The 15,288-nt window shown below is 35.3% G+C and overlaps 1 pseudogene; it reads left to right on the top strand.

Annotated features, from left to right (window-relative positions):
- The first annotated feature begins 6,264 nt into the window (after positions 1 to 6,264).
- LOC130051572 (uncharacterized) lies at positions 6,265 to 14,870 on the top strand (annotated as a pseudogene).
- Positions 14,871 to 15,288: the final 418 nt, after the last annotated feature.

Raw genomic sequence — 15,288 nt, 5'->3', positions numbered from 1 at the left:
GATATAATACCCGGGGAGAAGGATGACCTAACTGTAGCACCGCCAATACAGGATATAATACCTGTAGAGAAGGATGACCTAACTGTAGCACCGCCAATATAGGATATAATACCTGTAGAGAAGGATGATCTGACTGTAGTACTGCCAATACAGTGTACAATACCTGTAGAGAAGGATGATTTAACTGTCGCACTGCCAATACAGTGTATAATACCTGTAGAGAAGGATGACGTAACTGTCGCACTGCCAATACAGTGTACAATACCTGTAGAGAAGGATGACCTAACTGTAGCACCGCCATTACAGTATATAATACCTGTAGAGAATAATGACCTAACTGTAGCACTGCTAATACAGGATATAATACCTGTAGAGAATAATGACCTGACTGTAGCACTGCCAATACAGGATATAATACATGTAGAGAAGGATGCCTAACTGTAGCACCACCAATACAGGATATAATACCTGTAGAGAATGATGACCTAACTGTAGCACTGCCAATACAGGATATAATACCTGTAGAGAATTGTGACCTAACTGTAGCACTGCCAATACAGGATATAATACCTGTAGAGAATTGTGACCTAACTGTAGCACTGCTAATACAGTGTACAATACCTGTAGAGAAGGATGACCTAACTGTAGCACCACCAATATAGGATATAATACCTGTAGAGAAGGATGACCTAACTGTAGCACCACCAATACAGGATATAATACATGTAGAGAAGGATGATCTGACTGTAGCACCGCCAATACAGGATATAATACCTGTAGAGAAGGATGATCTGACTGTAGCACTGCCAATACAGGATATAATACCTGTAGAGAATGGTGATAGTTGTTGCAAAATTACAAAGATGAAACAAGATGGGCATGATCCACATTTTAAGACATGACCAGGTTTTCAAACTCCCCTGTACATTCTCAGGTTAAACGGTATTGTGACCCACCTCTACCTCAAGGAATTTGATAAACTTGAAACTGCACTACATAGGGTTCTTGTATATTGATATGACTAATCCTGACTCTGATGTTCTTGAAATAAGATTTTTGAAAAGATCTGTTTTCTTATGGAAAACTTTGGTGCCCTATTAAGCTGTCCTTAATATCGATCGGGATTTGAACAAACACGGATCTTAGCTACCTGAAAATGCTTCCTTTCTATAGTCGCTAAGGCTCTGTTACTATTTTGGAGAAGTTTTTTTTCTATATTCTCATTTAAAACTTCCAATGTAACAACCTATTGTTGTCCCACCCTATTATTGAGGGCATTGATTTGAATGAATTTGAATCTGCACTACCTAAGGATTCCTGTAAACACGTCTAATATTGACTTATCTGTTCATAAGAAGTTGATTTCAAAAGACTTTTAAATAAAGATATTACCATGTAAAACTGAGATCCCCTATTGACCCCCATCCAAATTCCGAAAGTCACCAACTGAACAAACTTGACACTGCACTACCATAGAATACCTCCTTATCAATATAACCAATCATGGTGCTGTTGCTCTAGAGTTGATTTTTTAAAAATCCTTTAGATTCCAATGAAAAACTATTGCGGCCCGCCCTACCCATGGTGATGATTTAAACAAACTTGATTCTGCACTGCCAGATTATGCTTGCATATTATATGAATATGACTTAATCAAGGTCCCATTGTTCTTGAGAAGATTTTTTCTTATATATCCCCATGTAAAACTGATCCGTTATTGTGGCTCCATCCTACCCCCGGGATCATGGTTTGAACAATTTTGAACCTACATCTTTCAAGGAAGCTATCATATAAGTTTTGCCTTTTTGTGTCCAGTGGTTCTTGAGAAGATTTTTAAATTATGCTAGAATAATTTCACTCTTTCGTGATTATATACCGTTCGAAAAAGGATGTGCAACTTTCAATTTAAAAATTTTTGACTCCCCTTTATAAAAGAATATTTTATGGCAAGTTTGGCTAAAACACCTTACGGTTTCTCCACGGATCAGTGAATATGGGCGGAGCTTATCCATGGTCAATGTTATTTACCTGGAATTTACCTGGCCAAGAGATCAGTTGTTGTGTATATTTTTATGATATACACAGGAAACTTCTCAGGTTATCACAAATTATGCTTAGTGTCTGGATTTGTGCAAAAAAAAATAATTAAAATTTCTACCTACATGCATACCGCATTTCTATTTCCCGTAAACCTTCAAGCTTGGTCATATTTATGTATTGCAGATAACAGGTTTAGCCTATTTCTAAACCTGTGCTTTTTAAAACTTCTAATGAAACTGTTATATATCGTATATAAATAATTTCCTAAATATGATATTACCTGGCGTTTCCGGACACTTCCTGGTGTCCTGGGAGTTCGCGGTGTCGTGGGTGTAGTAGGTAAAATATCCATGTTTCGAGAGAATGAATAAATCCAAGTAGATATGTGTACATGTACAACCAAATGAAGAATGATCAAGATACTCCTCAATATGGACCGTCTGTAGGGCTTCTGTGGCTGTAGTGTTTGTGTAATGGTGGTATCCCAAACAGAAGCTAACACGATGTCTACTACCCACCCCCCCCCTTCCTCCCTCTCTCTCTAGGTTTTCTCTGGACGTAGTGTTTATGTAACGATGGCATCCCAAACAGAGGCTGACACGAAGTCTACACCCATTCCTCTCTCTCTCTTTAGGGTTTCTGTGGACGTAGTGTTTGTGTAACGATGGTATCCCAAACAGAAGCTGACACATAGCTAGTCTAACCCTCCCCCCCCCCCTCTCTCTCTCCCTTACTCTCAACCATTTACTAAATTAGTAATTATTGTCATACGTATGCAACACTATTGTCATGCCATATTATTTCATCTATCTTTATTATTGCTACAGTTTTACACATCTCTCTCTCTCTCTCTCTCTCTCTCTCTCTCTCTCTTTATAAATATAAACCACCCAACCCCCTCTCTCTCCCTTTATAGATATAAAGTCGTGATAAATTATGAATAGAAATATCTCAATAACTTATTTATGCTTTTCTACTATTGTTTGATTTCTGATTGTGTAATGTATAATCCATGTGGTATCCCAAACAGAAGCATTTTTTTTTTTACTACTGTAACAGTTTTACGCATGGGCAATATAACCATTACATGTTGATGTGCTGCGCCAATAAAGAATTGTTCTTTTTTTATAAATATAAAGTCATAATAAATCATTAATAGAAAATATTCCAATAACTTTTTTTTATTATCATTGTTTGATTTCTGATGTTTAATCTATGATACATGTATATAGATGGAGAGAGAATATACGATGATAAATTGCATTGTGTAGGGGACGTTAGCCATTAAAATATTCTAGGTGGGAATCAATGCTATCAAAACTCAGGTATACTGGGGCCTTCTTTGAGATCTAAAGACTGCTGGTCATCATTAGCCATGATTGTTATCAAAACATCTTTCTCTGGTAGCAGTAGACCATGGTCTCTGCAAACGTCAATCAACCTAAGCTCTATTCTTAAAAGTTTGATTGACCGGCGACTTATCATTGATCACCACACAGGTAAAATTTGGGGGTGTTAACTTAAAGCGCAGTTAACCTAATCGATAACCACAGCCTTGCGGTTCATGAGAAAAAGATTTTAAGTCTTTTTCCTTATATATTCTAAAACTGTCTTCTTCTATTGTGGTGTCTTTCTACCCCCACCCCCGCGGCCATGATTGGAGCCAACTTGATTCTCCATTAAGTGAGGATACTTACATCCCCTACTTTGGCCCCACCCTAACCCTCGGGATCTTTATTTAAAAAAATTTTTAATTTACGGTCTTTAAGGAAACTTTCATATAAGTTTTGTCGTTTCTTGTTCAGTGGTTCTTGAAAAGATTTTTTAAAAGATGCCACCTTAATATAACGATTTCTCTATTATTTCCCCTTAGAAAAAGATGTGCCCCTGATTTTAAAGAATTGTAATCCCCGTAATCCAAGTATGCTTTATGACGAGTTTGGTTGAAATTGACCCAGTGTCCTGGAGAAAATGTATGAAAAACTAGAAACGTCGGCACGACACAAATGCCCCCGCCTACAACAAAGTCAAATGCACGAATTCCATCGATGTATAGCATTGAATATGGTATTCAGATTGTATGTAACACGCATTTAGTATAATGAAGAACTCAACAACAATGTTTTAATAGCCACAAAATGTATACAACTCCATCAAATATCAATGAACTGGAACAAAACTCAAACTCGATCTGTAACTGATCAATATACACCTCCCTACATCTGTAACATATCAATTTCTTCATGCACGTCATGTTTTAGATTTTAGTCACTTTACTTCACATTATTGATGTTTTACTAGTATAGTTTTGATATTATCTGTCTTAATGCTTTTATAATTTCTTTTTTACTACTTTTATAACAGGTTGTATCATTTTTATTGTGTGCAGCCCTTTAGAGTGGTTATTTATAGTCATATAGGGGGCTATATAGATAAATATTATTAATATCATTATTATCAATAGACATCGGCACACAAACAAAAATCAGTTTAATATCTCAAGGCGTTTAAGAAAAAGTCCGGAAAACTGGTCGTAACAGTAATTTTTCTAAGGTGAAGGGACACAACTACATCACAAATCAATGAACCAGAACAAATTTCAAACACGATCTGTAACTGATCAATATACACCTGTCTACAAAAATCAGTCCAATATCTCAAGGCGTTTGAAACAAGAGGCCCACAGGTCTTATCGGTTACCTGAGTACTAGTGAAATGTATCACAACTCCCAAGGCCCATGTAATCTAGAAAACATTTCCTGTTCTGAATATCTAAGCTAAATTCTAATGTTCAGCAACACTATGAAAGAAGATGTGTTCATAAAATTTCAATGCCCTCAAAAGTGCATACATTGATGAAAGGCTTTATATAACATGATGTATTATGTATTAACATTAAACGATATTACTAATGTAGCGTGGTCGTCAGGGTAAACAAATCTCAGACTCTGGTAGTGAGTAGCATACGATTCTGGTATTTAATCTAGTTATAAAACTTTGGTAGTGAGTGAATTTCAAGTCAATAAGACAAGACGGTATAAGGTTTGATCAATATTACGATTTCTGTAGCATAGAAATGATATTTACAATGAAAAAATCTGTTATTTTAAAACAAGATGGGGAATTCTGTAGCCCAAAACGGAAATGGTTAAAATGAAAGTGAAAATGAAACTAATTTATAAAAACGTTGCGATGGATTGGCACATCTCCCTAGGATTGGGAGTGATTTATATGGTTGATAGCTTACCGACAGCCATTTTTATTTGAAACACGTCCATCTCGGATCTGTTGAGGATGAGATCTGTCCCTTAAACGATGGGAGTTGGAGCGACTCCCTTAACGAAATAAGTGGTCGCACGTGCGACGTGCAACAGCAACGAAGCATCTTCGTCCAAATAATGGCGGTCTTCGTAGGTGTCACGACCATGTATATATATATATATATATATATATATATATATATATATATATATATATATATATATCTCATGGATAATTGATTGCGCCAATCATATCAATTTGTCTTGGAACAAAATCCTTTGAAGTCAACAGAGTATCATTTGATAAGTGGGTGCAGAGTTGATAAAAAGTTCCTATTTTTTCATTCACAGCAATCATGCCTTTGTATCACACCAAGCTTTTGCAGAAATATACAATTGTGTATACTCAGACAGTCACCCGGACACAGCACAATTCTATGCGTGGAAGGACCAAATGATGTCAGCAGGAGTTGGGTCAGAATACAAGGGTACATGTATGTATGAAAATCATTCCCAGTGCAACTTTATTAGTTAAGAAGCAGGTGACCTTATTCTGTGGGGATCTGGGTTACATTATTGATCATTACCCCTTGCTTGCTTACTGGGGCAGTCCTTTGTATAAGGCAGCAGGTGTGACACAATAAAGATCCCTTCCTGCTCAAAGACTTGCTGTTAGCATTGATCATAATAAGGCCTGAATTAATTTGCAGCCCTTTATGATTTACGAATTCTCGAGTGGGACGTTCAACAAGATACAATCAATCAATCAACAATTTGAAATGCAGAAAAAGAATTTATTATAGTTATTTTATGCTTAAAAATAAAGGTAGATCAATAAATAAAAATACCCTCAATGATGGCATTATTAAATATACCTGTTTATTGTATTGATAAATATCAATTTATTTTTACTGTTACGTTACGTAGAGATTGCAGAACTCATTCCTTGCACACAGGAAGACAAAGTCAATGATACCCTGAACAGCGATGAGGGTGATATTACAATTGAAGAAACACAGTCACTTCAAGGTAACATACTGTACAAATAATAAAAAATCAATATATGCACCCAGGGGTGCATGAGCCGAGTTGCATGGGATACATTGTAAAGTCAGGAATGATGTGGCATATTTATATAATTGTGAAGAACTAATTGTTGGATATAATGTAATAAATTCTTGTGAATACATCTTTAAAAGGAGTTTGGAAATGGGCATCCTTCATTGTTGTATATTACCTCTTCTAATACTCCTATATGAATGCCAATTAAGTCATCATTGGATTTTAAATACAAGTAAATGAATTGGTGTTGTATCTCCAGGAGTTTAAAATCCTCTTGATTAGAAAACAATAGGAACTGTTGCAGAAGAAAATTTTATAACCGCTAACCAAAGCTGAAAACTCGTACACCCTGATTATATTACAATAGGAATTGTTTGAAGTTCTAGTTATGAATACAAGTTTTAATATCTTTCGAGTTATCCTCCTGAAACCAATTTTTTTTAATTCTAAACCTATTTTCTAAAAACAAAAAAATAAATAGGGGTCTTCCTTACCTGATACATAACAATATCTTTAAGTATCATTTGATTCGGATTTAAACTTTCTTAGTTATCACCCGGAAACCAAATTTTTCTGAAATTTTCATTCTATTTTCGGTCACTGTGACCTTGACCTATGACCATTTTTCTCCTAAATTAATAGGGGTCTTCCTTACCTGGTACCCAACAATATATCAAAGTTTCATTTGATTGGATTGTAAACTTTTCGAGTTATCATCCTGAAACCAATTGTTGACGCCCAGCCCCCCCCCCCTTCTACTCACCAAACCAATAGCCGAGTTCTACTTCGTTGCAACTCGGCTAAAATGTGCTTCATACTTCAATCATGTAGTATTAATGCAGATATGGAGTTACCCTTACTACAAATTCATTACATGTTTTGCATTAGTAGCTTCTGTGGCTGAGGACCACTCAACTGGACTAAGTCTCCAGGTAACCATGACAAGGAAAAATGCTGCTGCTGCATATTTTAATGGAGAGATAGCAAATGAAGTCAGAGAAAGAGGGCTGTTTGATATCTATATCACAAAGAATAAGACAAGAGAAGGTACCTATTGGTAGTGGTGTTCCAATCATCGATTATAATCGAAAATCAATCGATTGTTGGCAATTTGTAATTTAAGCGCTTGATTATGAAATTTTTTATTCCAATTAATCAGCTTTTAGATTTTGTTTTCTCAACGACTGTAGTTTTTGAAGAATATTCCTACCGTGACCTATCTAGTACACCAAAAGTTTTGTTTATCGTAATAGGGCGGCGCACTCGAAAACGAAAGTATCCATACCTGTACGGGGAGTAACTTGGTCCGATACTGGAATAGACGTACTTTGATTCAGGCATGTAAACGAAGCACAATTATCAAAGAGAATCTTGATACTAGCAAAGCCAAGTGTGAATTACACAGATAAAAACCGCTTTCAAAGGCCACTGTTACTCCGCACGTTTGTATTGTGTTTTCAGTTGGTGACAATAAAAATTAATCTCTTATAATTTCTCTGTTTTAATTTTTGTTTTTAAGAAAATGAATTTCTTTCCTCATTTTGCTTTGCTGAACGTTAGGCCCTAATTATTTTTTAATTAAGCCGGGTCATCGTCAGTTAATGACATTTAACTTTGATATACGGCCGTAACTGAAGCAAACGATTTCTGTTTTTTGGCGACTTTTATATATGTAATTAAAAGAATAAAAAAAATACACACAAAATATTCACTTACACTCTCTCAGCTATAGAAACAACAAATTTAAACGTAGAAAATATTTCTTTACACTTTTTCAGTACATATGTACAATTAATATAGAATTTTTCTATGTCCAATTATAATCGATAATTAGTTACAGTAAACCAATCATCGATTATGAAATTCTCAACGATTCCCATCACTACCTATTGGTGAAATCAATGTCATTCATTGCCTTTATCTTTAATGTGAATGATCTTAAAATACTTTTCAAATATTTGAAATTTTAATAGACTTGGGATTTCTTGTATAATTCCCAAATTCTAACTTACAAAGAAATATAAATCATACTTGCAGTACATCTAAGAATTACAACATCAATGAAACATTGAATGGAATGTAACCTTTTAGGTTTAATGCAAAAGTTCAAACTCTACATTTCTGTACGGTACGGTTGCATTACAATTAAACATATCTGAATAGAATATGTATTGTTGTAGATATTAGTACACATGTGAATTATTTGTTCTAGCCTTGCACCAGTGTTAGAAAATTAGAATTTGCAAAAACAATACAGGCATATGCTGTTGGATTATTTTGGGCATTTTCATTGAATTTTGACCTTAAACTTACAATCACATGTACCGTAAATCCTTTTGCGTAAAGATTGTTCTTCCAAAAATGGTATGCCAAGTGCAATGCAAGTTCAGTTTGCTTGGTAATTATAATTTAACAAGGTTGAGAGTGAAAAATTGTCAAGGAAATGCTAAATAATTGCTATTAAAATTAAAACAGCAGCCTCACATGTTATTTTCATTGCAGATTTGATGAAGCAGATAGACAGCATTCGAAAAGAGGAATTATATGAACACAGGGAGGAAGATTGTTCACCTCTATGCAAAAGCAAGGGATGCAGCAATCTCCGTGTGATTGACAGTTGCTGGAAGGTACATTTATCTGAATAGCCTAATGTCAACAAGTTTACAATTAAAAATCAGGCATCTTAATAAAAATTGAAAGATGAACATTGATCACCTGTGCTGGCTTTTCATTCAAATTTTAATAAAATTATATAGTTTTCTATCATAAAAACTAGCTGCAATAATTATTCTGACGTTTTTGGCCTCTCCCTAAAAAAAAAAAAAAAAAAAAAAAAAAAAAAATCAGAGGGCTACATTATTGCAGCTAATAACTTATTTTAACGTAAATCATATCGATGTTCTGACTAATAGCGTGCGCGACGTGTATATAATTCAACGGAAAACAGTGTCGCTACTAACACAATGGTATGTTATAGAAGTAATTACTAAAAAAAAAAAAACTGCTGTTGAATGAAAAACAATTTTCACAGAGTAGACTAGTATATACATTGTCAAGATACATCGGTCAAATTTTCAGATGGGTTTTTCTAGTGAGAAAAAGTGTTTGTAAACCCGCGACCCACGTAAAAACCACAGGGTAATGGTCTGAACATATTTGATTTCACTGAGGATGCTTACATGTGCATTGGAAAACTTGTGACTGTATCTATTTGAATTTTAAAATTGCAGAGAGTAACTTGATTGAAAAAGGATAGAAATTTTCTAGAAGCCATTGCCAATACATTGCTATATTTGTTGTCCAGGTATGCATGTGCCACTGCATGTTTGCTGTTCCCATGGAAGTTGGGGGCTATCCATTGCTAACCTTCCCCAATATGTGCACATTGGAACCGAAACACGGGTCTGTGTTTTGCAAAGAACATTTCAACCTGCTAGAAAGACACAACATTCCAACAAAAAAAGAAGATTTCCTCAAGTTCTTAGGATGTGCAGGTATTATAGTATTTTCATATCGCTAATTAATAATATAGACACTTATTATATACTTTCAATTTCATCTCTTCTTTTTTCTTTAAAAGTTTGCGGGCATATATCACACGATATATGCCCGGAAACATTCCTGCCCGCACACATTACGTCACAATCAAATTTCTACGCCGTTAAATTTCAAATTTTTCGTGTTTTTCATCTTTTACTCAGTTAAACCGATAAAGTTATTGTTAAAAATAAAATTATTGTTAGTTTCTAAATGAAATTGAAAGTATATAATAAAAAGGTTATAGACTTTGTATGGGAAATATGACGACCTCGTTTTTTGTCGCGAACGGACCTCGCAAGCTCGGTCCGTCTACGCGCCAAAAAACTCGGTCGTCATATTTTCCCATACAAAGTCTATAACCTATAAATATGTTATACGACCCGAGTTTAATACTACCCAACGTGGGAAGACCGTAATACATGTCATATTTCTGCAAGCGGACCATCTAGGCATTTAAAAAAAAATCTATCTTTGCTAGCCAAAACCATTCACCTACGGAGAGCACAGTGGGCCCAAAACCTATGGCTAGTGGAGATGAATTTAATTCCCGTATTCGGGTATTATAGCTGACCAAAAACTAGTAGCTTTCATTCAGACGACGGATAAGATTGCGAGTCACTGGTTATTCTGTTTACTTCGTGATATTTCCATCGTCGCAAGCCACTGCTGAAAAGGGAAGAGGAGCGTACGTTTCAGCCGTGGCTTGCGACAATGGAATATTTCATGACTACATGTACACATGTATATAGCAGACATACATTTCCTATTCCTAATTCCAATTAAAACTATGCGTTATAAAATCTTGGGTTGCACTATATGTGCAGTTTTACAAATTGTCGTACCCCCCCCCCCCCCCCCTGCTTTACACGGTACACTGCTATATATCAAATTGCCATTACAGGAAATTTATACCTTGTGATAGTTCATGATCATTCTCTTATTTGGTGAACTTGTGCTGCACGTGCTGTGAAACAATGTACCGACGAGTGGTGGGAATAACGCAGGTGTTTGTGTTGTACGGGATGTTTAAAATTTGGGCATGTCTGTTGTGTTCTCTCTCTCTCTCTCTCTCTCTCTCTCTCTCTGCTATTTTTTTTTTTTTTTTTTTTTTAGAAAAGATTATCCTTCAAATGAAATCTTTGAATGTAATTTTGGAAGAAATCCTATAAACTATTCATGGAATTCTAATAAATGTTTCACAGGAAGTATCAATGCACTATTTGCATTTATGTGTAGATTTCCTAACTTGCGATGCATTCTTGCGAAGACCAGGGAACATAAAGTGGCAAGAAATGAAATATACAGCACTCGTGATGTTCATCACTGGGTGTTTAAGAAGCTTTTCGCCGCGCACGAATGTACGGAAGCCGATAGGTGCCAGGATACATAGAATTAATATATATTTAACTGGCGGCCGCCACTTAAAATAATATATTGCCAATTGCAAAAACAGTGTAATTCGTATCGCTGAGTGATTATTTTTGGAAAGATTTAGTACGCAAACACGCATCATCGTTTTTTAAAGTGTATAGGGACAGTCGGGAATTGTCTTCTACAATTATTGTTGACAAGCAGAAAAGGAACCTAAAATGTCTCTTTTGTCCAAACTTCGTACTCATAAATTGGAGGAAGGGAGCTCCGTTCATCCTTCAATTGATCAGTTCATTCATTATTACATTTTTACCATCCATTACTACCACCAGAAGAGTGGAGTGGGGGCCAATCCGCCAATTAATCTTATTTCACATGTGAAAATAATTCAGTTTGCATGAGAAAATAATAGAAATAGAACGTTGTCAAAAAATGGAGGGTCAGCCCCGTGGTTTTACGTATTTAACAGTACAAGCAAAAAACAATAATTTAATGCTCATAATTGTATATATATATATATATATATATATAGAAAGCACAGATAATTTCACTTGTTTGGGATACCCACTTCCGCCCCTACCCGGAGTTGAACTCACGACCTGCGGAACCAAATCTCCTAACAGCATGCAACCAGCGCGCTAGACCGCTCGACCATCTAGGCAAGTCAATAAACTTGCTTTCGATGTCGATGGAATTCTCGCCACGCTGTCACACGCTACACGGTCATTGAGAATGGAAATGGGATACAGTTATTTAACGTACACTTAAGAGGATCATACATGATACACATTTAAATTGAGTGGCGGCCGCCATATAAATTAAGCCGCCAGTTACTATACCCTGGCACCTATCGGCTTCCGTACAAATGGATATATTTTTCAGCACGTACAATTTAAACCGCATGTGTTGAAATTTATTTTAATTAATGTTTATTATATATATGATATACATTATACACATATAGTTTAACAGTCTTCTTCATAACTTAGAGCGCTGCTAGTTCTTGCAAAAACTTTTTGCGATAGTAATACACATGATACATGTATAAGAAATGGGGACAGTTTTTTGGTGTTTTCTTTTTTGTAAATCGGCTTCCATATACACATGTACAGCATTTTCTTGAAATGTTAACGGTACAAATATGCTTTAATGAGTATACGGGTCACATGCGTGGTTGAATTGAATTTTACATTTTAAAAAATTTCTGGCCGAGATGTACTCAGCTAGATGGATTATAAAGTTGGACTAATAATTATGTTTCTCTTCATTCATGCGTTACTTGAAAAAGGGGAGGCGTTATCGGATAGACTGTGTACTTTATGTTCTTCAGATAGTGTAGTTCAAGATGAATGTCACTTTTTACTTCATTGTTCCTCTTATTAAAATCTTAGAGTAATCTTGTTTACCAGTATCAGATTTAACCCCACTGTGGTCAATATGCCAGATTTAGACAAAACAAAATTTCTATTATTAAATTTTCCAAGACAAACTGCAAAATTCCTGTTCTCAGCATACACCTACAGGCAGTCTAGCATATACCATAATAGTAAAAGTCATACGTAATATATGTACCACTGTATTTATTATTTAATGGGGGTTTTTCTGTTAAAAGTGACATATAGGCCCGATGGGCCGGGCGTTTAAATTTCTATTATTCTGTTTAATATATATTTCAATTCTGTAATGTATAAAACACATGTCACTATAATAAATCATTTATTTACTTACTTACTTACTTTATTCCTCCTTGAAAGAGTACATTAGAAGTGCATATACTGCAATAATGACGAATACAAATATGAAGATGTACATGTACACGAATAAAAAAAGAAAGAAAATATGATGTACAAGGAACTTTGTGTAGTGCTAACTTTAACTTCAGATTGCATGCTTCTGTTATATATGGCCAATAACTTTTATTAAATAATTCAATGGGGCTTTAGCTAACATATAAAGTGGATTGGAAATCAACTTTGAAATTGGAGTTTCAAGCCAACGTTTTCTAGAGAGCCCGTGCGGAAAATGTTCTCACTCCTGCATGCGCTTCGATAAGCTCAAATCTTTTCAATCAATGCCATGCATGGTTGAATTGAATTTTAAAAAGTTGATCTTGCATAAATATTTTGCGCCTAAAGTGGAAGCTAAATATTGATTGAAATCAGAAAATGTAGTTTTCGCGGGCCTATTGTCCGATCATTTAGCGGCAAAACATCTGACATTTCACAATAAACCAAACTGTATGTATTTGTCTTCATTTTCATGGTCTACAGTTCACCCAAAATCTGCTGCTGACATCCGACATGTGGATGATAAGCTACTAGAATTTGCAACACATTTATATAACTGTGATTCTTCTGGAAGAAGACTTGGATTATCAGCTTTGCATTACCAAGGTATGTATTTCAAGACAAGATATTTAATTTCATAATAAGGCTTAAGACAGCTTTAAAGTTGCTAGTCTCCTAACAGAAACTGTTACAAAAGAATTTCTTTTATAATCATACTTCTCAATATCTGAGGAGTAATTCCTGTGAATGTCTCATTTGTTCCACCCATCTATATACATGTATATGCTAGCTATACTATCATCCTAGAAATGTTTCAATATTGCTGAATGATTTCTTTTGGTGTTTGAGATATTCAGAAAGAACTTGTGACCCCTCTCTGCCCATACTTAAGAACCTTTAAAACCCAAATCCCATGTGTTACTTATAGGAACAGATGAAATAGTATCCAATATGAACATTAACATGTGGGAGGAGAACTCTGTGGCAGCTGAACTATGCAACAAGGATACTGGTGAAAAAGCACGATTACGCCAGAGGTCCAGGGGGGCATTTCGTGTGTGTTACTGGAGGAGGACACATATCATATTTTGATCCTATTTTCAAGTGAGTATTTCTCCCTTATGATATTGTGGAATTAAATCATGAACAAGACTGATTAATTGGGTTATTACAATGTGAAATACAGAATATTGTCAATTTTATACTGTTCCATGGAGTTTGAAACAATTATTGAATTCATAAATTAAATTTTCTTCTACTTTAGATCTGAGAGTCCCTCACAGATCTTCATGCAAGTTGTACGACTCATGTATCTTGAATTAAAAGATGTTCCTGAGGAGGACTTGGGGGAAGCCATAAAGAACTACGTTCTCTGTTATGACAACATGTGTCAACTTGATTCTTTGAAAGCTTCCAAAGAAGATTTGCCTTTGCCTCCACCATTTCATTCCATGTGGAAATCAATAACCAAAGTCATAGACAGGCTCCACCTTCAAAACCACAAAAACCCCAAATGCAAGAAACACTACAATCCAGATGATGTGCTGCCACCTGGCTACAACACTATGGTGGCTGAGCAGACCTTCTTTTGGTTTTCACGATTTAAGAAAACTGCAAACTCCATGTCCCAAACACATCATCTCTTCTTTATCCACAGAAACATCAAAAGGCGAAATTCATATACAGCCAAGTGTAGGAAGAAGGGAAAGGAGCCGCTTTTACCAGGCATCAACATCAAGGCTGTATTTAAATCAACTTAAAGTATTGTGATTGCTAAAGTGCATTGAAATGAAAATAATACATAACTTAGAATTAGTCTTGAATTATTGCTATGTGTATATGTAGATATATTCTACCTTGTAACTTGGTTAGAAAACTTTTGAATTTTAAGGGAGTTAATGTTTTGATCTAAGAAACTGAAGAAAAGCAATTTCCTTCTAGGTCATTCTCATTAAAGGAATTTTCAATGTAACACCTATTATTCCATTTATGTATGGCTGGTGGTCTTGCTCTGGTATGCATATTTATTTGAGCAATCTGCATTCCTAGGATAAGTGTATGATATGAGTATAGGGACAGAAAAGCACAGGACAAAACGTCACAAAAATGCTCACTAAAGCTGTTGTTCAGACACCAGACATTTCTTACAGTGGATGGGAGGTAGAAGGGAATACATGTCATCATTCTTATTGGTGTTTGTTTTGCCACATTTAGCACTTTCAGTTCAT

Source organism: Ostrea edulis, chromosome 2 (genome assembly GCF_947568905.1).
Source record: "Ostrea edulis chromosome 2, xbOstEdul1.1, whole genome shotgun sequence".
NCBI lineage: Eukaryota > Metazoa > Mollusca > Bivalvia > Ostreida > Ostreidae > Ostrea > Ostrea edulis.
The sequence above is the reverse complement of the archived record's forward strand: the minus strand, read 5'-3'. Positions and strand labels throughout refer to the sequence as shown.